The sequence below is a fragment of the Pleurodeles waltl genome, chromosome 3_1 (assembly GCF_031143425.1).
Source record: "Pleurodeles waltl isolate 20211129_DDA chromosome 3_1, aPleWal1.hap1.20221129, whole genome shotgun sequence".
NCBI lineage: Eukaryota > Metazoa > Chordata > Amphibia > Caudata > Salamandridae > Pleurodeles > Pleurodeles waltl.
In genome coordinates this window covers 1,167,180,158-1,167,204,281 of record NC_090440.1, presented here as the reverse complement: position 1 = coordinate 1,167,204,281, position 24,124 = coordinate 1,167,180,158, and positions in this window count along the sequence as shown.

The window sequence follows — 24,124 nt, the reverse complement described above, 5'->3', positions numbered from 1 at the left end:
GGAATAGCCCAGAGGAGAGACCCTTAATAGCCCTCAGAGGAGGATTGGCTACTGAAAAAGGTAAGCACCTATCAGGCGGGGTCTCTGACGTCACCTGCTGGCACTGGCCACTCAGACCTGTCCATTGTGCCCCCAACACCTCTGCATCCAAGATGGCAGAGGTCTGGGACACACTGGAGGAGCTCTGGGCACCTCTCTTTGGAGGTGCTGGTCAGAGGAGTGGTCACTCCCCTTTCCTTTGTCCAGTTTCATGCCAGAGCAGGGCTGGGGGATCCCTGAACCGGTGTAGACTGGTTTATGCAGAAAGGGCACCATCTGTGCCCATCAAAGCATTTCCAGAGGCTGGGGGAGGCTACTCCTCCCCAGCCCTTCACACCTATATCCAAAGGGGGAGGGTGTAACACCCTTTCTCAGAGGAAATTCTTCGTTCTGCCTTCCTGGGACCAGGCTGCCCAGGCCCCAGGGGGGCAGAAACCTGTCTGAGGGGTTGGCAGCAGCAGCAGCTGCAGTGGAAACCCTGGAAAGCAAGTTTGGCAGTACCCGGTTTCTGTGCTAGAGACCCGGGGATGCATGGAATTGTCCCCCAACACCAGAATGGTATTGGGGTGACAATTCCATGATCCTAGACATGTTACATGGCCATGTTCGGAGTTGCCATGGTGACGCTAAATATAGGTATTGACCTATATGCAGTGCACACGTGTAATGTGGTCCCGCACTCACAAAGTCCGGGCAATTTGCCCTGAACAATGTGGGGGCACCTTGGCTAGTGCCAGGGTGCCCACACACTAAGTAACTTGGCACCCAACCATCACCAAGTGAGGGTTTGACATATAGGTGACTTATAAGTTACTTAGGTGCAGTGAAAATGGCTGTGAAATAACGTGGACGTTATTTCACTCAGGCTGCAGTGGCAGTCCTGTGTAAGAATTCTCTGAGCTCCCTATGGGTGGCAAAAGAAATGCGCCAGCCCATAGGGATCTCCTGGAACCCCAATACACTGGATACCTAGGTACCATATATAAGGGAATTATAAGGGTGTTCCAGTGTGCCAATTAGAATTGATAAAATTAGTCACTAGTCTGCAGTGACAATTTTAAAAGCAGAGAGAGCATAAACACTGAGGTTCTGGTTAGCAGAGCCTCAGTGATACAGTTAGGCACCACACAGGGAACACATACAGGGCAAATATTATGAGCACCCGGGTCCTGACTAGCAGGATCCCAGTGACACATAGGCAAAAAGAAACATACATACAGTGAAAATGGGGGTAACATGCCAGGCAAGATGGTACTTTCCTACAGTGGTCACCATTAATGATAACACTTGCATATTATAATAAGCGGATAGGTGGTGAATGGTTATTTTTTCTCGTATGGGTCCAGCATATTGAGTTATCGTTTTTCTTCACCTTCCTTTCTTTCTATCAATTTTGATTTATTACACGTTTTAAAATTAGATGCTTTTTATACACTAATTGGTATTCTTGGAAACTGAGCACAACGCATGTAAATGATTTAACAGAACACTCTCATTGTAGAATGAATTGTTTTGTTAAGTGCCCTGGTTTCCAAGCAGGGCTGCACTATCATATTCCTCTGACACAGAATTGGGGAATGTAGTAAACGAAATCCAAATGTTTGCAAGGTTACAATGGAAAATATGTATGTTACCTTGCAGCCCTGACGAAGTCTCAGCGATTATGGGCCAGATGTAGGAAGCCTTTTGCATGTCGCAAACTGCGAAAAACCCAGTTTGCGGCATGCAAAAGGCCGAACGCGATGCTCATCCTCAAATTGCGAATCGGTACCGACTCGCAATTTGAGGATGCGACTCGCAAATAGGAAGGGGTGTTCCCTTCCTATTTGCGACCGCATCGCCATGCTGAGTTGCTTTGTGACCGCGAATGCGGTCGCTAACCAACTCGTAGTTACCACCCAATTTAAGTGGGTGGTAACGCATTCACAAAGGGGAAGGGGTCCCCATGGGACCCCTTCCCCTTTGTGAATGTAGCTGAAAATATTTTTTCAGAGCAGGCAGTTGTCCAATGGACCACTGCCTACTCTGAAAAAATGAAACCAAATGGTTTCATTTTTTTTTTTAATTGCAACTCGTTTTCCTTTAAGGAAAACGGGCTGCAATTCAAAAAAAATAATCTGCTTTATTAAAAAAAGCAGTCACAGACATTGATGTCTGCTGTCTCCAGCAGGCCACCATCCCTGTGAGTGCAGGGACTCGCTATGGGTTTGCAATTTGCAACCCACCTCATTAATATTCATGAGGTGGGTCTTTGCGACCCCATAGCGAGTCGCAGAAGGTGTCTCTGAGACACCTTTCTACATACAATTTTGCGAGTTGCAATTTGCGAGTCGGTATGACTCGCAATTTGCAAGTTGCAAATTTTTTTTTTGATACATCTGGCCCTATGTTTGCATGACGAAACACATCATATGATTATGTTTGCATGACGAAACACGTTGGCTAGAACGTTAACAATTGTGAGGAACGTGGATTGTATGTCAGAAGAGAGCAACACTAGCATGAAATAAACAAAAGCTGGAATAGAACGACACGGTTTTTGATGTTACTAACTTTATTTGACTTTGAACATGTGCCTTGGATTTCTTTCTAATTGACTACCATTTTTGGGGGTAGTTTGAGGGAGTAGGGTGGATCTCCACTTCCAGGAGAATCGTATATATACACAACTTCGGTTTGTGATTTTGGTGAAGAGCAGTGAGCGCCATCACCTGTGAAAACACCTTTCAACTTATCAGACTATTATTTTGCGACCCTAGAAAAGCTGAGGTCAAGGCAGACAGGCAGGAAATTCCAAGTACTTATGAGGGTGGAAACCTCTAGAACCTTTTCCTACTTCAAAGTGGGCACCGGGTATAGATAATGGTCCCTCAGACCCAACTCTTTAGTACACCCCTGGACATGTGGGAGACTCAGAAGGACAGCTGTGCTGATCTGCAAGAAGGACTGCTACTCTGTTCCCATGCTGCCCTGCTGCCTGAGTGAGAAGGATTGGAACTGCATCCTGAACCCAGGACCACCAGAGTGACTCCAAGGTCTAGTTGGCTGGCCTCCTGATGGGAGCCGCAGTGACAAAAAAACCTCTAACTACCTTGAACACAGCACCTGGACTCTGCACGCTGTGAGTCCTATCCCCCAAGTGGTGCCATCACTATGCTGGATCCTTGGAAGTGGGTCTGAAGCTGCTCTACCAGCCTAGTTGTGGGCAGAACCGATAAAGCATGACAGACGATGCAGGACTCCGCATTGCAGGACGACAGCTTCTTTAGAACTGCTCCTGCACAATGCATTTTTGACACCTGACATCATATCACAAGTCCCCCCATCAATAGCAGCCCTTGATGATGATGCAGGACTCCGCATTGCAGCCCCGCAGCTCCTCAGAACACACACTTTGTGATGCATCCTCAGTGCGGGATCTTGCATTGCTCCGCAAATCAGGATTTAAGGTACTTTGTTCAGTGGGTTATCTTGGTACCTGTATCTTGTTCACGCTCTGCCACGGTCAGCCTGAACTAGTGACTTTGTCCCAGTTTGGCCCATCCAGATGATTACAATTGCCACATTGTGCTTCTAAGCACTACAGTATTTTCATTAAAAATTTAAACATTGCTTTTCGTTGGTTCCACTAATTGGGTTTTTGTCATTTTGGTCACAAATAATTTATTACATTTTACTCTATTTTTAAATTTGGGATAGGGTTTTACTTGTGTGATGTTTTCACTTTATTACTGTTTGAAATGCTGTACTTAATTTAGGGTTTGCTTGACTTCTCCCTGATAGAAATTGTGGTTGCTGTTTGAGTAGGGTTTTTTCCCCCTCAAACAGTAATTCAGTTTCCAATAACATGTATGGACAATATTTCCTGGACTGAACCAAGAAAATGAGGTGCCATAGTCAGATGTCTGAGTCCTTGTGAAATTTAGGTAAGGTGCACAGCACCAGGATACTGGTAATCTTATTATTTTTGAATTACAATTCTTTATGGAATTTAAAAAAATATAAAATGTAATAATCAAGATGATGGTATTCAACAATAGAGACACAAATATGACAAAGAATTGTAACATTAGCTACAACTCTTCCAGCTTATCCAATTCCCTATATTTAGTACCCATTTCAAATGTTACCAAGAGTAATCTTGGCATAACTTCACCAGGATTTTCAACATACAAATTATAAACAAATATTAGGGGTCATTAACTACTATGGCCAAGTATTCAGGGCATTACAAGAAGTTGCAATCACTCTAATTCATGAACTGTATTGCTTGAGGAGTAAAATCACGTATCATTGATTCGGGTCCAACAGGAAAGTGTTTCATATTGCATGAAAGATGTTGCTGATCCAACTATCTGTAGATTATAAATTAAAGGCTTGCAGTAGTTGACATGTCATGTAACCACTGCTCGTGTTTTGGGGGCATAATTGTGCCTTCAATATCTGGAAATGCACATTTTAGCCACTTCAATAGCCATTTCTGCCTATCTTTTCTAACAAAGGGGCAAACTAGGCATATCTGAACCACATCTAATAGGATTTTTGTGGTGTCAAGGTTAAGGCTACTGAGTTGTTAGCTTTCAATGTACCTGCAACTTTGTGCCAGAAGGAGCAAAAAGAGTGGCCTTTTCTCCCCCAGCTTTACCACAGCACTAGCAATCCCAGGATGTAAACATGCTACTTAATCTCAGTTTCTGTGGAGTCCATTGCCAACCATGCAATATCTTAAAGAAGCTGAGCTTTAGCCTAGCTTTGTGCTGTACACAGGCATATGCAGTTAGGAGAGATGACCAGTCATCTTCCCTATTTTCAATGGTCAGATTATTTTGACAACTGTTTTAATATTCTCTGCAAAGGGTTGGGTGATTTGCTTCTATCAACCTAACATAAGGACAAGAAATAACACTTCTAAAGGTGTTCCAATGTTTCAAGTTTAAATGTGTTGGAGATTAAGGTAATGACGCAGCCAAATGAGTTAGCTTCAGGTGTATACATTCTTTTAGGTGTAAATATTTCTACATTTAAGCTTTATCAAGCAAAAGCTGTAATGATTTCACCATCAAACAGGTGACCAAGGTGATTTATTCCCTTATTGAGCAATTCTTCCTAGAATATAGGTGGACATCCAATGAGGAGTGCTCAATTGTTACAAGTCTGTGCCAGTCTATGTACGAGGCGATATATTCAACCTTCTTATGCACAGTAGTCCACACCAGCTCAGTTTCTTTGAGCAAGGGGTTCTGAGGATCCAGCAAAAACTATGTCACAGAACAAATCCATCTTGGGATGTTATCCATCAAGTGGTTTTCTCTGAGTAACCAGTCTGGGGTCTTAAGCTCCATAGAAAAAAAATATGCAAGATGGTCCAGGTGGTAAGCTTTGTAGTCCATATGATAGAGACTAAGGACTTCAGAAGTTGTATCCACCTGACGTTTTCTTATTTTGAGGTGTAGAGGTTGTGAACACCCGCTCCCCATATATGGGTCCTCATTACGACCCTTGCGGTGAGTGATAAAGTGGCGGCAATACCACCAACAGGCTGGCAGTAAGTTCCGCCAAATTATGACCATGGCAGTGATAACTCCCATAGACAGCCAATGTACCTTACCAACCTCCAGGGCGGAAACAACACTCACCACGGCGATAGCCGCCAACAGCCAGGCGGAAGTACCACCCACCATAATAAGACACTGCAAACTGCCACCTTTTCCGGGGCGGTACCAATGCCAACAAAAGCCAGACAGAGCTCAGAAGTGAAAGGACTTACCATTGGAGACACAGGGAAGAACTACGCCGCCATGGAACCCGAACTGCAAGTGTTCCCGATGATTTTCTACATTATGTTCCACCTGGAACACCAACGCTGACGAAGACGATGACGATGAGTACAGCCGCCTAGCACACAAGGGAGGGATGGAGGAAAACGACACACACACGCATGACACACACCATTCAAACAGACACCATACACACAACCTGCTGCATACGTAAACCAATGGCCCACAACACACGGCATGATAAAACAAGGACCAGATTTTGGAAGTACTGACAATGTATGAGCATAGCAAAACCCACCACACGAACCAAATATAGACAAATGTTTATAAAGGGCCAATGTCCAGTCCAAAGTCATAAGGGCACACAAGGCCACAGGGCAAGTCCAAGGCCCAACGTGAATCCTGACACATCCGGAGAGAACACTGCAGGGGCATCATTTTGCAAGTGAGCAAGCACCTCCGGGGGATGGGGGGCACCTCAGCCGAATACGTGAGCTTCTCCACTGGTTCTGGAGGGGGCTCATGCCCATTTCTCAGTGCTGGGGAGTGAAAGGTTACAGTCTCTGAGCTGGGGAACATGCCCACTGGTTCTGGAGGGGGCGTCTTGTGCAGCAGTCCCTGGCATGTCCTCTGCCGGCGTGGTGTGCTGCTCTGTGGCAACAGGTGACGGTGCCTCCTGGCCTGCCTCTGCTGGCGGTGATAGCTGCACTGCCTCAGATGGTGTGGAGTGCTGCTCTGTGGCAACAGCTGATGGTGCCTCCTAGCCTGCCTCTGCTGGCGGTAATAGCTGCACTGCCTCAGCTGGTGTGGAATGCTGCTCTTTGGCAATAGGTGACGGTGCCTCCTGGCCTGCCTCTGCTGGTGGTGGGGCTCCGTGACTACAGGTGGTGGTGGTGGCGGTGGTGTTGGTGGTTTCACCCTCCCAGCCTCTGATGGAGTTGAGGGCTTCATTCCGTTAATGGCAGGAGGTGTGGACTCCTTCCCCTTCCTGGCTGTAGTTGTTGTGTAATCCTGTCCCTTCCTGGCTGTAGTTGTTGTGGACTCCTTCCCCTTCCTGGCTGTAGCTGTTTTGGGTTCCTTTCCCTTCCTGGCTGTAGGTGTTGTGGGCTCCTTCCCCTTTCTGGCTGTTGGAGTGGAATCCCTCACAGTCCTGCCTCCACGACTAAGGTGCCTCCACTGTCCCTGTGGACTGTTTGACTGAGGTACTGGGCTGGCTGGTTGGCACCCTGGTTCTATGGGCAGGATGGGGGAAGAGGGGAGGGAAGAGGTCAAGTTGGGCAAGTAAAAGCTTTTTAGGGACGGCAAGACGGAAGGAGGGTGGAGGGATGGGATGGAGTTTGAGGGAGGGGTTGTTGGAGGTGTAAGTCTGCTGGGCTTGGGTGCAGGTGCATTTGCAGTGGGTGTGTGTGAGGTGCTTGGCTGTTTGGTGTCTGAGTGCTTGTGTTTGTGTTCTTTAGGAGGGCTAGACAGACACGGTGGGAGAGGACACAGGGGACAAGTGGATGGATGTTGTGGAGGTGTCTGTTAGTGAGGTGAGTGTGAAGCTTGGTGTGGTGATGCTGGTGGTGGATGTTGAGGCAGTGCATGCAGGTGTGAGTGTGGACGTGACTGGGAGGGAGGTGGAGGAGGAGGAGGGGTGGGATACAGTGGAGGTAGTGGATGTGGTTGTGTCTGCAACTGTATGGTGTTTGCGTGAGTGGTTGTGGGATGCAGTGTGGTGCCGGTGCCACTCTTGGGTGTTGTCTTGTGTGCATGCTCGTCTGTATGTGTGCCTGGGATGGGTTGGGTTTGAGGAGAATGGGACTGGGAAATGGTAGTTGAAGGGGGGACGGTAGAAACAGTGACATTGCCTGCCATCAGGGGGAGGCTAGAGCCTGAATTGATCTCTGCTGGGCCTCCAATCCAACGTGAATGCCCTCTAGAAATGTATTGCATTTCTGCATCTGGGATGCTAGCCCTTGGATGGCATTCACAATGGTTGATTGCCCTACAGAGATGGATCTCAGGAGGTCAATAGCCTCCTCACTCAGGGCATCAGGGCTCACTGGGGTGAGGCCTGAGGTGTCTGGGGCGAAGGAGATGCCCACCCTCCTGGGTGAGTGGGAACAGGCAACTCGCTGGTATGGGGGGTGGCGGTTGTACCCGCAGCTGGGGTGGTCACAGAGGTGTCCACCACCACCAGGGAGCTTCTGTCAGAGGAGGTATTTGAGTCTGTGTTGTATCCTCCAGTCTCCGCCGTGGTGTTCCCCTCGCTCTCTGTCCCACTGGTGCCCTCGGCATCGGTGGACTCTGCCTCCAGGGTCCTGTGGGATGCAGCTCCCTCTGTCGCCGGTGCCCCTGCTCCTCCACCAGATGATGCTAATGCACACAAGGACAGGATGAGAAAACAAGAAAGGGGAGGAGACAAAGGATACACCTGGTCAATGACTGCATCAACACCACTATTGGCATGCATATCTCCATCACACACAGGGAACAGGCTTAAGCACTATGCATTACACTACCAGTGATGTGGCTAGTCACTAAGGCAAGATGAGGACCACACACTGCCAACTGCAGCGCACCTGGGACCCACGATGCCCTGCCTGAAATGGACTGCCAACAAGCTAGGTTACCTGTATTTGCCATGCAACCATTACCCTTTAGTTGACCCACTATGCAATGTCTGGCCCAACCTTAAGGGCACCAACCTTAAGGGCACCCACCACCAAGATACCACCCCACCAGCCAAAATATGCAATGGTACCCACTGTACTCACCCTCTTGTGGCTGCTGTGATTCCCTCAAGTGCCCATCTAGCTCAGGGTAGACAACCAGCAGTATGCGGGCCATCGGCGGGTCAGGGTCCGACCGGCACCCCTTCCTCATTAGGAGGCTATCCCTGCTTTCTTCTGTGCCCAGCGTCTCAGGTCCTCCCACTGTTTCCGACAGAGGATGCTCTGTCTGCCATAGACCCCCAGGGTCCTCACATCCTTAGTGATGGCATGCCATAATCTCTTCTTTTGATGGGCACTGACCTGCAGGGGCAAGACAGATAGGAGAACACCATTAAACAAAAAGTCCAGCCTGTCACACAAATGGACCACCATACCCAATTCTATCACCATTGGCACACATAGGCCAGCGCACAACATGTACACCTCCAACAGACAATCCCCCCTCCCACCCTTACACAATGCTTTCACACACATCTCCATGCATCTTTGCCACATGCATCGTGGCCAAAGTGTACTCCCCTGTTGGTCTGGAGGCCCATACAGCTGTCCGTACTGGGGTACGACCCCATCCGTTAGTTGCTTCAACTTCTCTGGAGTGAAGGCTGGGGCCCTTTCCCCGGTCACACGGGCAATGGTAGGTTCCAGACACAGGTCACAGCAGCACACGCAGTGTAGGTGTTCTCCTGTTGAAGGTCAGGAAACAAGTAAGGAATCAGAGAGAAAATGGCAGTCACTTCCCCATCGGTATACACCGTCACCGCCGGCGTAGATCCCCATTGCCCACTTTACTCCATACAGCCCCATATTATCCAATGAGGAATTGCACGGCGGTTCAAGACCACCCATCCAGGACAGGTAGTCGTCATTTCAGGGGGGAAACAGGCCTATCAACAATTACTGCATCACAGATTAGATTGGCACATACTTCGCCATTTACAATGTCTCACTACATAAGTGCACCATGTGGACTGCAGTTGTGGTTTTGTTGTTCCAAATGTGACAGCCTACTCACTCTTGTGTCCCTTAGATACCTACCACTGCGGATGAATAGAAGGTGGAGACATAACCCCGTGTACAGACCTCTGGTGGACTTAGCTACACTGGAGGGCAGGCACATATTAGTGACCTATAGACTGTACAGGGCCATATTCACAGAGCTGTGTGCCCAGTTGGAGCCTGACCTGACATCAGCTATCCGTCATCCGACTGGGATCCCCCCTCTTGTGCAAGTGACATCAGTGCTCCATTTCCTGGCAACTGATCTTTCCAAGTGACAGTGGGCTTGGCAGCAGGCATGTCATGGCCAATGTTTTAAATCGTGCTGGCAAGAGTATTGTCTGCGCTGGTAAAACACATGTGCAGCTACATTTCTTTCCCCCAGGTGAAGGATTTGGCCACAGTGAAGGCCGGATTCTATGCAATGGGACATATCCTCAATATTATTGGTGTGTTTGATGGGACACATATTGCGTTACCCCCCCTCCCGCCAGAATGAACAGGTGTTCAGGAATCGTAAGAGTTTACACTCATTGAATGTGCAAATGGTATGCCTAGCAGACCAATACATCTCCCACGTAAATGGTAAGTATCCTGGGTCGGTGCATGATGTATTTGTCCTGAGGAATAGCAGCATCCCAAATGTGATGGGCCAACTACAGATGCAAAGGGTGTGGCTAATAGGTGAGCCTTGGTCCCCACCCACTGTATGTCAGTGTATGTCTCTGGTGTCAACAGACTGTGTGTGGCTAAATGTTGTCCCTCAATAGGTGAATGTGGCTACCCAAACTTATCATGGCTGCCGACCCCTGTGAGGAATGCCAGGACAAGGGCTGAAGAACTTTATAATGAGGCACATGGGCGAATCAGACAGATCATCGAGAGAAATTTAGGCCTCCTGAAGGCCAGGTTCAAGTGACTCCATCTGACAGGTGGATCCTTGTGCTACTCACCAGAGAAGGTCTGCCAGATAGTACTGGCATGCTGCATGTTGCACAACCTGGCCCTCAGATGCCATGTACCTTTTCTGCAGGAGAAGGAGACTGGAGATGCCCTTTGGCAGCAGTGGACCCTGAGGACAATGAGGATGAAGATGCTGAGGACAACAGAACATCAGTAATCGTCAGTACTTCCACTGACACACAGGTGAGACCGTGTAGATTAACATTTCGATGACCATTGGTGTATTTTGTGTGGCTGTGGCAAGATGGCATTCACTTCCTTTTACCTCTACTGACTGTCTCCTATAAGGTTTGTCATATTGCAGATGTTGGTGATATAACAACTGTGTACTGATGTGCTGACTACAGCCATCTACGTGTCATTATTTCTATGCTCTCACAATGTACAGTACATTTGCAATCGATGTAGCTGTTTCCATGAATACACATTTTCAACACATGACATACAAGTAGTCGAGTTGTTTCCAACGGTGAGGGAAAAGTGCAATGGAATGGGGTGATGATGGAGGAAAGTCCAGGGTACTGTTCTAGTCTGTATGTAGCACAGGTGCAGTGTCCAAGTGGCCATAGGAAGGGGAGCAAAGGCTGTTCAAAGTGGACAAGGTGACAGTGTGGGACACAAAGGGGACAATCAGGAGAGTCTCATTTCTTGGTGGTGGTCTTGGCAAGTGTTTCTGGCTTCTGTCTGGGTCACAGGGAACGTTTGCGGGGTGGTTCACCTTCTGCAGGGGGAGGGATGCTGGTGGCCTGTGGGTCCTGCGGTGGGGCCTGCTGCCCACTAGCAGCAGCGAAAGTGGAGGGCTGGTCAATGGACCAGCTAGTGGTAGGGGCTCGCTGGTGTGCTGTTGCCTCCCTCATGATGTTGGCCATGTCTGACAGTACTCCTGCTATGGAGATCAGGGTGATGTTGATGGCCTACAAGTCCTCCCTGATCCCTTGATACTGTTCCTCCTGCAGCCACCTGTTCTCCTGCAGGTTGTCTAGGATCTGGCCCATTGTTTCCTGGGAATTTTGGTAGGCTCCAAGGATCTCAGAGAGTGCCTCCTGGAGAGTCGGTTCCCTGCTCCTGTCCTCCCCCGGCGCACAGCAGTCCTCCCATTGTCCATGTTAGCCTGTGCCTCTGTCCTCTGAACGGTGTGCCCACTGTCACTGACCCAAGGTCCCTGATTGTCTTGGGTGTGAGTTGTGGCCAGGGGTCCCTGTACAGTTGGGCACACTGCTGATTGATGTGTCCTAGGGACAGAGGTGTGGGTACGCTGGGTTGGTGTTGGGGTGTTGGATCCTGATAGAGGAGGCTCTGTGGTGGTCTGTGAGTGGGCTTGAGTGACCGGCTGTCCAGTGGTCCCTGATGGGCCAGGTAGGTTATCCAGATCCAGACGTCCAGAGTTACTGTCATCACTGGGGGCATCTTCTGTTGGGGGACTGGATAGTTGTGGCACCTCCTCTCCACTGACATTGGCTGGGGTACCTGTGGGGATGTAAGTGATGTATTATGCTTCATGTGTATGACATACTGTACATCCCTATCCCACCCTCTATGGTTGCTGTTGCCCTGCCACCTTTTGTTTGTGTATGGTGATGTATTGTGGGATTGTTAGTTTCCCTATGCTGTGTATGCTTTGGTGATAGGTGTCGATGATTTGGTATAGCATGCAGGATTTGGCATTGGGATTAGTCATATGTGTAGGTGCAGAGCATGGGTTTTAGTGGAGTGATGGGAGTGAGGGTGAGGGTGTGAGATGGCATGCAGGTATGGGGGTGATAAGTGGTAAATGTTGACTTAACAGTGTCCAGTCCTCCGACTACTCCAGCGAGTCTCTCGGGATGCAGTAATGCCAAGACTTGCTCCTCCCATGTTGTGAGCTGTGGGGGAAGAGGTGGGGGTCCCCTGCCAGTCCTCTGTATGGCGCGCTGGTGCCTTGCTGCTATGGAACGTACCTTCCCCCGTAGGTCGTTCCAACTCTTCTTGATGTCATCCCTTGTTCTTGGGTGCTGTCCCACAGCATTCACCCTGTCCACAATTCTCCGCCATAGCTCCATCTTTCGGGCAATGGAAATCTGCTGTACCTGTGCTCCAAACTGCTGTAGCTCTACCCTCACAATTTCCTCCATCATGACATTTAACTCCTCCTCAGTGAAACAGGGGTGCCTTTGTGGTGCCATGGGTGTTGTATGTTGTGTGTTGGTGAGAGTGTGTTGGGTGATGTGGTGGAGTGTGTGATGTGGGGTGCGTGAGGGATGTATGGGTGTCAGTGATGAGTTTGTAGTTGTCTGTGTGATCTCGGTGGATAACTATTGCAGTCTTTTGGTGTTGGCAAAGGGTGTGGGTCGGTGGGTGTGTGTTTTATAGTGGGGTGGGTGTGTGGGTGTGTTGTGTGTATGGATGTCAGGTATGTGTTTTTCGTATTGGCCAATGTGGTGTTGTTTTGTATATAGGTGTCCATTCTGAGCGTGGTGGTATGTACCACCAATGGTTTACCACCGTTGAATGTCTGCCGTGGTGATTCGTGGATCTTAATGTGGTGGGCGTTGTTTTGTTGGCATAACGGTATAGGTGTTGGTACTGCCACTTTCGCACTGACCTTTGGGATGGCGGATTTGTGTGTGTGGCAATATTCTGTCGGATTGGTGTGTGTCATAATATGGTTAGCGGAGAGCCGCCACTGCGGCGGTATGTTGGTGGCCGTCAGCGTGGCAGTAAGCAGGATTTACCGCCAGTGTCATAATGAGGGTCATAGTTCTTAATTCATGGATTTACTGGTTGAGTTCTATGTTTTGGGAAAGTTAAGAGAAGCATATTGAAGATGTACTTAAAATGTGGTGTTACTACCGTTTTTACAGTGTGCACTCCGCCCAGGGAGAGAGTTGCCATTATACCATTTTGTAATGCCATTAGTGTTAATATTTTTATGGATAATGACATTGAAATTGGTACCCGTAAGGGTTCGCAAATATTTTATTGAGGTTGGCTATCAATGTAAAGAGTGCCCTGTTACTGATGAAGCTAACATGTGCCTGGGCAGTGGAAGAACTTCACATTTTACCAATTGTTTTTGAACTCAGAAAACTGGCCAAATCTAGAAATCAATACACATGGGATAAGCATCCCAGGTTTGGAGATTAGTAGAAAACTATCTTCCACATAAAGAAGTGATTTATGCTCATCTACAAGTGAACTGATTTGTAGAACTTCTGCAGATTGACAAATATTTGTTGCCAATGGTTCCAGAGCTAGTGTGGGTTGAGAAAGCCTCTGATCTAATGCCAGTGGCAGTAATGCTCTCCACAGGTGTCTGATATAGCCACAACATTTATTTTTTTACATTTCTCTTTAGAGCCTAGTGTTTGCAATGTCTCAAAAAGGTACGATCACTCAATCCTGTCTAAGGCCTTTTTAGCATTTAAAGATAGGGCAAGTTTGCTGCTCTTGGTCATCTGCACTTGTGATATGACATGAAATAACTACACATATGGTGGCTGGAGGATCTTCCTGGTACAAAGTCCACTTAATGATGCTGAACAAGCAGAGATTTCTGACATAGTCCTCCACTGTGTTCAGCTTGATAATGACCTTACATAGCAAGTGGGCAAGAACTTTTGAACTGTTCTTGTAAAATTCAGCAGGAAATCCTTCTTTCCAATGGGGTTTGCCCACTGGCATCTTTTTATAGCATATACAAATTACTTTAAAAATACAAACTTTCAAGTCTCATGCCACTACACCAGTCTCCCGGGGGAGACATACAGCCTGAAAAAATCATCTTCTTCTGTGTCCCCTTCATTAAAGTCTGCATTGTAAAAATGCTGGTCGGGTGGGGCAAAATCTATGCTGATTTGCATTGGATTAGTGAGTAACAATCCAGATGATGAGGCGATAACCGTGAACGATCAGGCAATTAATTCTAGTTTTAGTGCCATGGGCACAAGATAGAAAAGTATACTGTCTGTCTCTAGGGCATAGCAAATCCCAGGATTCTGCCTTCAGGTCATTTAGAATCCCTTGATTTGTTGCCCCTTACTGTTTCCAGTGGAGAGGAGTGAGAGGGGGACAATCTACCAATAAAGGAGTTTTAGACAATATTCGAAGCACTTCCATTTATCACCTTAGTATGACTATGTGCAATCAATAACCTGTTCAATAACAAAGAGAAATCAGCTTTTCTGCCACATGGATCCAACCATGACTTGCTGATTCGTACCAGTAGGATTTCCTGCACCAGTGTGACCAGCCCACCTTTCTTATTTTGCGATCCTATTGCATACACAACTCTTCCAACCCAGCCCCTCTGTAATTGGTAGGATTCTGCCTGAGAATGTTGCGTTTCCTGGAGGAGAGCAGGTTTAACTTGCCAAGTAAGAAAATTGTTCAGCCCATTACATTCAATAAGAGAATTATGAGAATTATCATTCTGTATACCGTCACGTTTAACAGCTACTTTACCTTACTAATTAATTAGGTACGTAGGGAATAGAAATGCCCCAGAGAAATACAATGCAGAACATGATTAAGTTTTGTACAAGAATGTCAATGGCATATGAAAGTATATATATATATATATATATATATATATATATATTAAGAGAGAAAAAGAGGTTTGTTAATCTTTGAACGGCATGTCGACTCCAAGCTGAGCCACACCCAGCCAAATGTTTTATTTTTACCTGTCACAAGAGGAACCACAAATGTGAAAAGCCAAATAAAGCATACGGTAATAGTAACAGAGTAGAGGTCAAATAGTTCTGTTATTGTTAGAACGAGTGGCATCTTTCAGCAGAGATGTGGATTTCTTGCGTTTGGTGGGTGCAACCCTTGCACTTCTTTTTGCGGGGACTATATTCTTTTTAGTGGGCTGTAAGTCCGGGTCCAGAAGATTTCTTTTTGGTGGACGTAGGTCTCATGACTTCTGTTAGGAACCATTATTCCTGAGTGGTGGGGGTGGGCGTGCATCCACGCGTTGTTCTTCCACCATATCCAGAGCCTTTTTGAGTTCTAGAACACCCTGATAGTCCCTTGTTTGGCCTTTAGTAGTAACCAGCACTTTGGTGGGCTCTAGTAGTCAGTACCGAATGTTGTGCTTTTTTGGGAGGGGCGGAAGACCAGAAATGTCTAACTGATAGCATTTGTTTCATGTGAAAACCCTGCTGCCCTAGAGATTTTGTCACCTTTAGATTCATACATACCGCGAGTTTTAGCAGCCTGAAGCACTGTACTTAAATGAAGTGTGGTCTTTGAAATTCAAGCTGGTTTACAAACTGCATCATTTGTAAGGTTGGCAGGAGATATTGGAAAAAAACTGTGATGTTACCTCTTTCATTTTCGGGAAAACCAAATATGCAAATAATATTTGATCTGCTGTGATCTCTTAGTTCAATTAGTTTTTGTTGGTGATTCAATAATATGTTTGTCCCGGTTTCTCGTCTTCCAGAATTTCCTCTTCTGTGTGTCTTCAATCCTTGTGTCTTTTGAGTCTAGTTTCATCTTAAAAGTGGCCAATTATGGATGGAAATGTTTCATGTCCTTATTGAGATCGCCCATGACCTGTTAAACTATACTTTAATGACTTTTAAGCTCAATCAGGATCTCATCCAGAGTAAATCTAGAAATCACTATGGTGTCTATGCGGATTACAGATTGAAAATACTTCATTTAGGCATTCAAGTCCATTCAAGTGCCAACAACTTTATATAATACAGAATGCAAGTATAAAACAATTAATATATGTTAAGCAAGTAAGCAATGTCTCAATACATTCCAGTCATTTATTAAAAAAGGTTAAAAAAGCAAATGAGGCTCATAACATACTACTTTAAAGTACAAGTGACAGCTATCTATGGTAGGAAACGATGGTTAGCATAACATTACAGTATTTACCAAAAGAGCCTTTCAGGATCGAATTACTAGAGTTGACTAGACACATTTGGTTATCTTTACCGCATTTCCAAACTACAAAAAGGATTTCAGCTAATATGGCTAAGTCCATGGTTTTAAACTCAAATTGTGATATATCAAGGTACTGTGCTCTGATGGAATACAGCATTAATTCTGACAAAGGGTTAATGATAAGTGACATCTGTTTCACCAGATGCTAAAATCAAATCAGGCCTTGCTGTGTATACACGTATAAGATGTAGCGGTGGGTGGAGCTCATGGAGTTCCACTCTGCCAAACTCTGTGGAGTTGGGGAAAAACTTGGTGGAATTCCACTGAGTTCCGCGTGGGGCCGAAGTGCCACCTGCCCTTCTCATCGTGGCAGTGAATGCCTCCGATCTCGGAAGCGCTAAGCAAGCTCGGGCCTGCTTAGCGCTTCAGAGATCGGGCGCATTCAGGCCAGGGTGTATGCTGGCCCTTAGGCAGCAAAAGCTCCTGTTTCAGGTCTTTTGTCATTATACAGGCCACTGGTCTGGAGCCTGCTGCTCTCAACCACACCTGCACGCTTCTCCCTTCAAAAACTTGCTACTGAGGGCCAAAGACACTCTTTGTCTGGCACCAGCCTTGCAGTCACTTCCTCTGCACTTATACACAGCCTCAGACCGCCCTTTCTTTGGGGCCCAGCACTAGCAGTAGCAATCCAGCTCACCACCAGCACCCTGATGCTTTCCCGGGCTTCCGCTCTCCCTGCTGGCCTCTACACCGTACCCCCATAAGACCACTTCCTTTCCCAGGGAATCTGGGGAGACAGGTTCTTTTCAAGTTGAGCTCTGACAGCAAGTTTCCTTTTTTCCCAGCACAGACCCCTCATATGCAAATCCTGTCCATGCCCAGTCCCAGCCACTGTGTGCACACAGCAGAGAAAGAGAAACGAGAACTTACCTGGGTCCAGGAGGGTCCCTGTTGCAAGCGACTTGGCTCTCTGCCTTCCTCTGCCCCCTGCTCCTGGGTGGAGGACAGTGAAAAGAGGGAGGCCTTGATCCGGAGCTGGTGCCAGCGCAGCCCTTCAGCATCAGCTCCACGGCCACGCCTGACCGCATCTTCTTTGCACCGAGTGCTCACTGCAGCCCACTTATGGGCCACACAGCGCAAGTGCAGACTGTCTGCGCTTGCACTGTGTAGTCCATAACTGGGCTGCTGTGTGCACCTGGTGAGCACTGCTCCGCTGCCAGGGCTAGCGGAGTTTTTGGCTGAACCTGCTTGGAGCGCGGAGTGCCAAAAACTCTGTTACCTCCACCAGCACAGCGGAGTTTACCGCCCACCTTTAACAATATGCAGTTAACTTCGACCTTCGACGTGAAAATCATGACATTACACTATGACACACTACGGCCCAGATTTAAGAGGGCCTAGCGCCTACTTGTGCCACATTAGCCTCAGTTTTTACGATGCTAATGTGGCCCAACGAGGCCAAATTTGCTGCGCCATATTTACAAAGTGGCGCAATGCATGTATTGCACCACTTTGTAACCCTTTGTGCCTCATTATGCCTGCACCAGACATAATAAATGCAAGGGGGCATTCCCCCATTAGGGGGGCCGCAGAAATGGCACATCTAAGAGATTCCACTGTGCCATTTTTAGCGGCTATTTTTAACACCTACACAGACCAGGCATTAAAAGGGGTCCATACCATTGTTTTCAATGGGCCCATATGTACTAAGCAGGATTGGTGCCAAAAATGTAGTGCTAATCCTACACAGTACATAACTACGTCAAAATTGTAGACGCTATTGCCCACTTCACCATAGTGCACCGTATATTAAATACAGAGCACACATGGTGGCTGTAGGGGGGCGCTAAGGGACGCAAAAAAAGTGGCACAGAATTGGAAGTAGCACCACTTTTCTTAAATTCGGGCCTAAGACTTTTAAACAATACTACAATTTTAGCTTAGAGTTTCTTGAGCTAAAACAAAAACACTTGATTACATCTCTTTGCATTCCCAGAATAAAAACAGGTTAATCAGGACTTGACATTATAGTTGATGTGCAAAGTTATAAAGTGCCATGCTCTGAGAGGTTAAGTGCTGGATGTAATGTAGACCGGCTAGAATGAATAATACAGTGCTGTATTCTGAAAATGAAAAGATAAACTGAAAACTAACTTGACAGTAAAATTGTACATTTCACAAGTGAGTTCACTGGGAATAAGCTAGAAGTTATATCATAAACAGACTCTAATCATTGTATTCCTGATACGGCTATATCAGGAATGTTATACCCCTGATGGCGGCATGATAGGCGAGTCTGGTGAGAACGTCAACATTCTCCTAGCAGCCTGACCACTTTATTCATACATGATCCTTTATTTTTCAGATAATGTCAGTGAAGAAAGGATAGACCTCTGAGGGAGTTGAGGAATTGGCTAAATGCTTTATCCACTCTGTTCAGGTATATTATAAGGCTAGCTATTACTAGCGGATGGGCTTAATTCAAGAGACATTTAATAGCCACTTGGATCTATCAAGTCCCTTAGTTAATCAAGAATCATCAAAGAAACCTTCTGCATTCATTGATTAAAGCGGGGCAGATACAGTGAAGATGTGACAGTGTCTCCTGAATTTAGCCACATAAACAGAACTTTTTGGTGGGGGATGAAGCATCGAGGTAGGCAGGTGGTGGAAGGATGAGAATGTGTGTATGCGTGATAGAATCAGGCTTTTTTCCCACCAGTTCATCAGAAAATAGAAGCTATCTATATGTCTTCTTCCTAGACAAAGAAAGCCAAAGGTTGCCTAAGCTCCAGCAAAGATTTCCACTACTTCTGTTTTGTGAAGAAATGCTTTAGGAGCATGTCACACAAGAAAGCCCCAGGCAAGAGTACACAAGAAGTGAAGGTGGTGGGCAGGCAGTATTTAATGCAGCCCAGGTCCGTTAATGTACATATCAATTGTCTGTGCCCAGCAGTGACCAATTAGGGGCATATTTAAGAGCCCCTAGTGTCATTCTGACTCCACATTAGCATAATCTTTTGATGCTAATGTGGTGTTAGAAGGCCAAAAACACTGTGCCATATTTACAAAGTGGCACAATGAATGCATTGTGCCACTTTATCACTCTTTGCACTACACTATGCCTGCGCAAGTCTAAAAATGATGATTGCTGTGGAGGAGGTAGACATTTCAGTCTTTGTACATATGAGCCAGAAGATGGCTTTCAATGCGTCATAATCCAATAATGATCAAAGCCATAGACAACAAGTTTGTATAACACGTGGACCCTGCACACAATACTCAATAGGAACAACATTGTTCACTGGACTGTAAAGATCAACTACACTTTACTGGAGGATCACAAGTGGCAACAGACATTCATAAATGGAATTGGAATAAGTCCTGTAGATGTTCCAGGATGAAATGTGTTGGCTAGGGCTACAATAAAAAAAATATTTTATGAGAAGGCTATCAATAAAGGAGTGAGCAATAACATGAGTGGCCTATTGTGTTAAATAGAAGCATGGGCATCTGAACTATTATTTTGAAACACTTTAATTCTCTGGAGTGCTGAGATACACCATTACAGATCTCTTCACAATCACTGCCAAAGGTCGGTCATTTACTCTCTGCAGTGTACTGGTCCTGTTGATGGCTGACTGAAGTCTCAAGGCTCATATACACAGGAAACAGTGCTGCCTTCTTCCCGGGGAAGAAGCACCTTACAGGTATTAAGTATCACCACTGCAACACCAGCATTTCTCCTCCAGTTACGCTTGAAGTGAGTATGTTCGATTTCTAATCATGGAATGGGGCACAGCAGACCTTGTTCATGTTGATAGCCTCACAAGGGGAAATGTTGAGTCTGCCATAAGCCACAATTCCATCAAAAACAGCTGCAAATTAGTCCGCTATCAAACAAAGGTGTCTAATAAATGTAGCCCTGTTAGTCTGCTAGTCTAAACTCTGTGGCCATCTCTTTCCATGGCCATGCCTCGTCAGCTCAAATTGTTTTTGGCTAAGCTGGATTCCACTGAGGACTTCCGAGAGAACCTTTACAGTTCATTCAAGCCAATTATACAATGCTTACCAATGGCATGGCAATGATTGATCACTGATGGGACTATCCGAAGTTGATAAATAAACTGCAGCGTCAAGACATTTTTTATTGTGCTTACCATGGAAACAATAGGTGCAGAAGCCTTACTCAAAGCTTTACCCTGAGTGAAATGGCAGGTAAGGCTTTCTTCCCACCACTCCATTTCAAGACTCCATAACTGCAGTTTGACTGCTTTTAAAACAGCAAATAGATGACATACATTAAACATGTTTTGTATCTTAGTATTGTGGAAGTACATTGAGGCGACCCTAAAATTGAGACACCCCAAAATGTTCCTCACCAGACTTCTCACAATTTACTAGATCAGAGACTTCAGTTTCATGAGGAGACGTGTCCCCGCATGAAGGCACTTTCCAAAACACTAAAGTCAAGCCAAAGACAGTACATTCATATTTTAGATTGAATAAAAATTGAGTGGGCACAATCAATAACTGAATTGTAGTTCAATAAAAAGTCAAATGGTTTTATTACAAAATTCAAAAATAAGCTGTACAGAGTCCATGTCATGAAGACTCTCAAATGCAGAATCATACAGAGTCTGTAAAATTCACAAAATATTTTAGGTCTCAATGGGCAACAAAAATAGAAAGGAATCAGAAGGCACACCTAGTAGAACCAAAAAGTCTTTTGGCTCATCCCCCAAATCAAGATGGTTTTATATACAGTTCTTGCATAAAAAATTAGAACTTTTGCAGAATCATTTTGGTGTGGGTAAATGTATCATCTCTTCAGCAAATCGGAGCACATGAAAAATAAATGTAATTATCCTAACACCTAGACATGATCCCATTTTCTTGAATATTTGTTATGGCTGGGCAGAATTTTTTATTCCATATTAACACTACGGAGAGGTAGGAGAAACCCTAAAGATCCACTAACTCCTAAATCATTACACAATCACACAACACAGATGAGTGGGACCGTGTTACACACATAGCAATTACTTGATACTAGCTCCAAGCCTTCTACTTAGTCTCCATGGGGGTATAACCTTCTGAATAAAGTAATAACTTTTGATAGGCAGGGAGGCAGTTTACATTTTTTTTAGCAGCACTGGTTCTCTACTTACCAGAATAGACTTAGTCTGATCTCTCATGTCCCAAAAAGAGCTAGTTCTCCTCTGGGGCTATGGTCGAGACCACCGAGTTAGTATAATCTTAACCTGAGTGGTATGAATGGCCAATGATGATGTATTCTACTATTAGGTTGGTGAGGGATTTCCATCCATAAGAAGGATATACTCCCATGGAGACTAAGTAGAAAATTGGAGCTAGTATCAGATGAATTGCTAAGTCTGGAACAGTGTCAGGCTCCACTGTGTTGTGTGATTGTGTAAGAGTTTTTAATTCCATCAGCCGAACTGGAGGAAAATAGTAATTCTGCTATACTCTTATAATGCACAATCATTGATAAATTCTGCCGCTCTGCTCCGCTGGCAGATTTAATCAGAAAAATTATCACACTCCAATTTTTGTTTCATTATAGAGCATCCCTTTGTAGTCTTTTGTTTGAATCTGTGTCTAAAGTCATCAAATAATGCCCATCAAACTCTGACAGTGATTGGTGAGAGTCCTGATGGAGCCACGAGCAAAACAACCACAGTCATTTTGTGCTTCTGAAAAAGAGGACAAAGGCAAATTCCAAATCTGTGTAATCTGAACATGTATTTAAGTGAAGTCTGCATATTAACTATATGAACTACATCAAATTGGTTCCCTGTTTAAATATGTGTATAAAAAAAGATGTATTTCTCTAAGTTCTTAATCAAAATGAGTAAAAATTATGTAAGTGCTTTTCAATAGAATAAGAATGACCAAGTACTGATGAAGACCTCAGTTAAACTATAATCCCACACAGAGAGGTTGACACACAACATCTCAACATTTTCATAGCAGATTAGTTTTTGTAAATTGATGGAACAACAACATCCCGCTCTTATCTTATCCATAGGACCACTGCCTGCTCTGAAAAAATGTTTTTACTGACATTCACAAAGGGGAAGGGGTCCCGTCAGGACCCCTTCCCATTTGTGAATGGGTTAGCACCAATGTGACACTGGTGCTAACTGCGATTGTTTTGCGACCTCATTCGCGGTCACAAAACAATCATACATGGGACCGCGAGTCGCAATTAGGAAGGGAACACCCCTTCCTAATTGTGAGTCGCAATCCCTTTTTGCTATTCGGTAAATAGTTTACCGAATCAACAAAATGGTTTGGTACAGGGGAAAGTGCATTTTGCACATTGCAAACGGCCCGATTCGCCGTTTGCGGCGTGCAAAAAGCTACGTACATGTGGCCCTTGGTGTCTTAACTGAAATTCAAAAGCATCCCTTATCGAGTTAAGAATTCCTACCTGCTTCCTGCAATATCATGAGAAATCGTTTTCAATGTCAATGTGCCATTGTGGTATCAGTCCATTGCAACAGGGGAGTCTTCCTTTCCCCATATACACAGTGGTTTGTTTCATGACAAGTAATGACTTGTGGTGTCTAGCAGCTCTTTTAGTTTCCCATTTAGTCTCTAGCACCTATCCCAGTAGGACTGCCTGTGCTGCGAGTCAGCTAGTGAGCCGGTGATATGGGTGATGTTGCCTAGAACTTCCTTCCAAAATGTGCAGATCTTGGAGCGGGGTCCTATAGAATATGACAACGAAACCTTACCTCTGTATCCCTGCCAACATCAGTAGGAAAGTGAGTCAATGGGTGGTACAGTTTGGCTGGTGTGCAGCGCATTCTATTAAATTTTCACACAAGCTTCCATTGGTTTGATACTGATGCCCTTCCTTGGGCCAGATTTAGAAAAGTGGCGCTGCACCTCTTGCAGTGCCACTTTTCTTGCGCCCCTTAGCACACCCCTAATGCCACCATGTGTGTGCTGTATCTAAAATATGGCGCACCATGGTGGTAGTTAAAGAACTAGCGTCAAACTTTTGGACGCTAGTTCGCAGCTTTGGAGGATTAGCGTCAAAAATGTTGATGCTAATCCTGCAAAGCCCATTGAGGCCCATTGTAAACAATGGTGGGCCTCCTTTTAACACCTGCTCTGAGTAATTCATATAGAATGGATCAATGTGGCCTCTAAGCTCTGTAAAGTGGGAACCAGAATATTCACAGTTAATCACTTCTACCTGCTAGTACCAAGTCCTCTCCCATCTAGCTGCTAGTAAATTCCAAGTGGTAAATATTACTAATAGTTGAGCAACATGCACAATAGCTCAATTTCATTATTAAGGGACTTTAATCACAGAGCATGTTTAGACTAACGGACAATGATCTACTTAAGTATTTCCTGCAAAGCACTAGAAGTAAAATAAAAACTAAGATTGGAGTGGTGGAACATAAATAGTAATAGTGAAACAATACATGAGCACACGGGTATGTTAAAATAAGAACAAGAACTACCTATGTTGGCATGCCTATTGACTTGGAACAAGCCAAAACAATTGGCAGCACTCTTTGGCCTCAACCAATGGACCCCACCAGTACCGGAATACAACATAACCACCTAATCATAAATTTTACCAAACTTCATTACCACATCATCACAAGCTGAATCAGACTTCAGTCTGCAATGATATCCCTGAAACTATGTAGAAATTTGCCAGGCTGCCAAAACCATCAAACCTAGAAGATAATTAGTGGAGAAGCC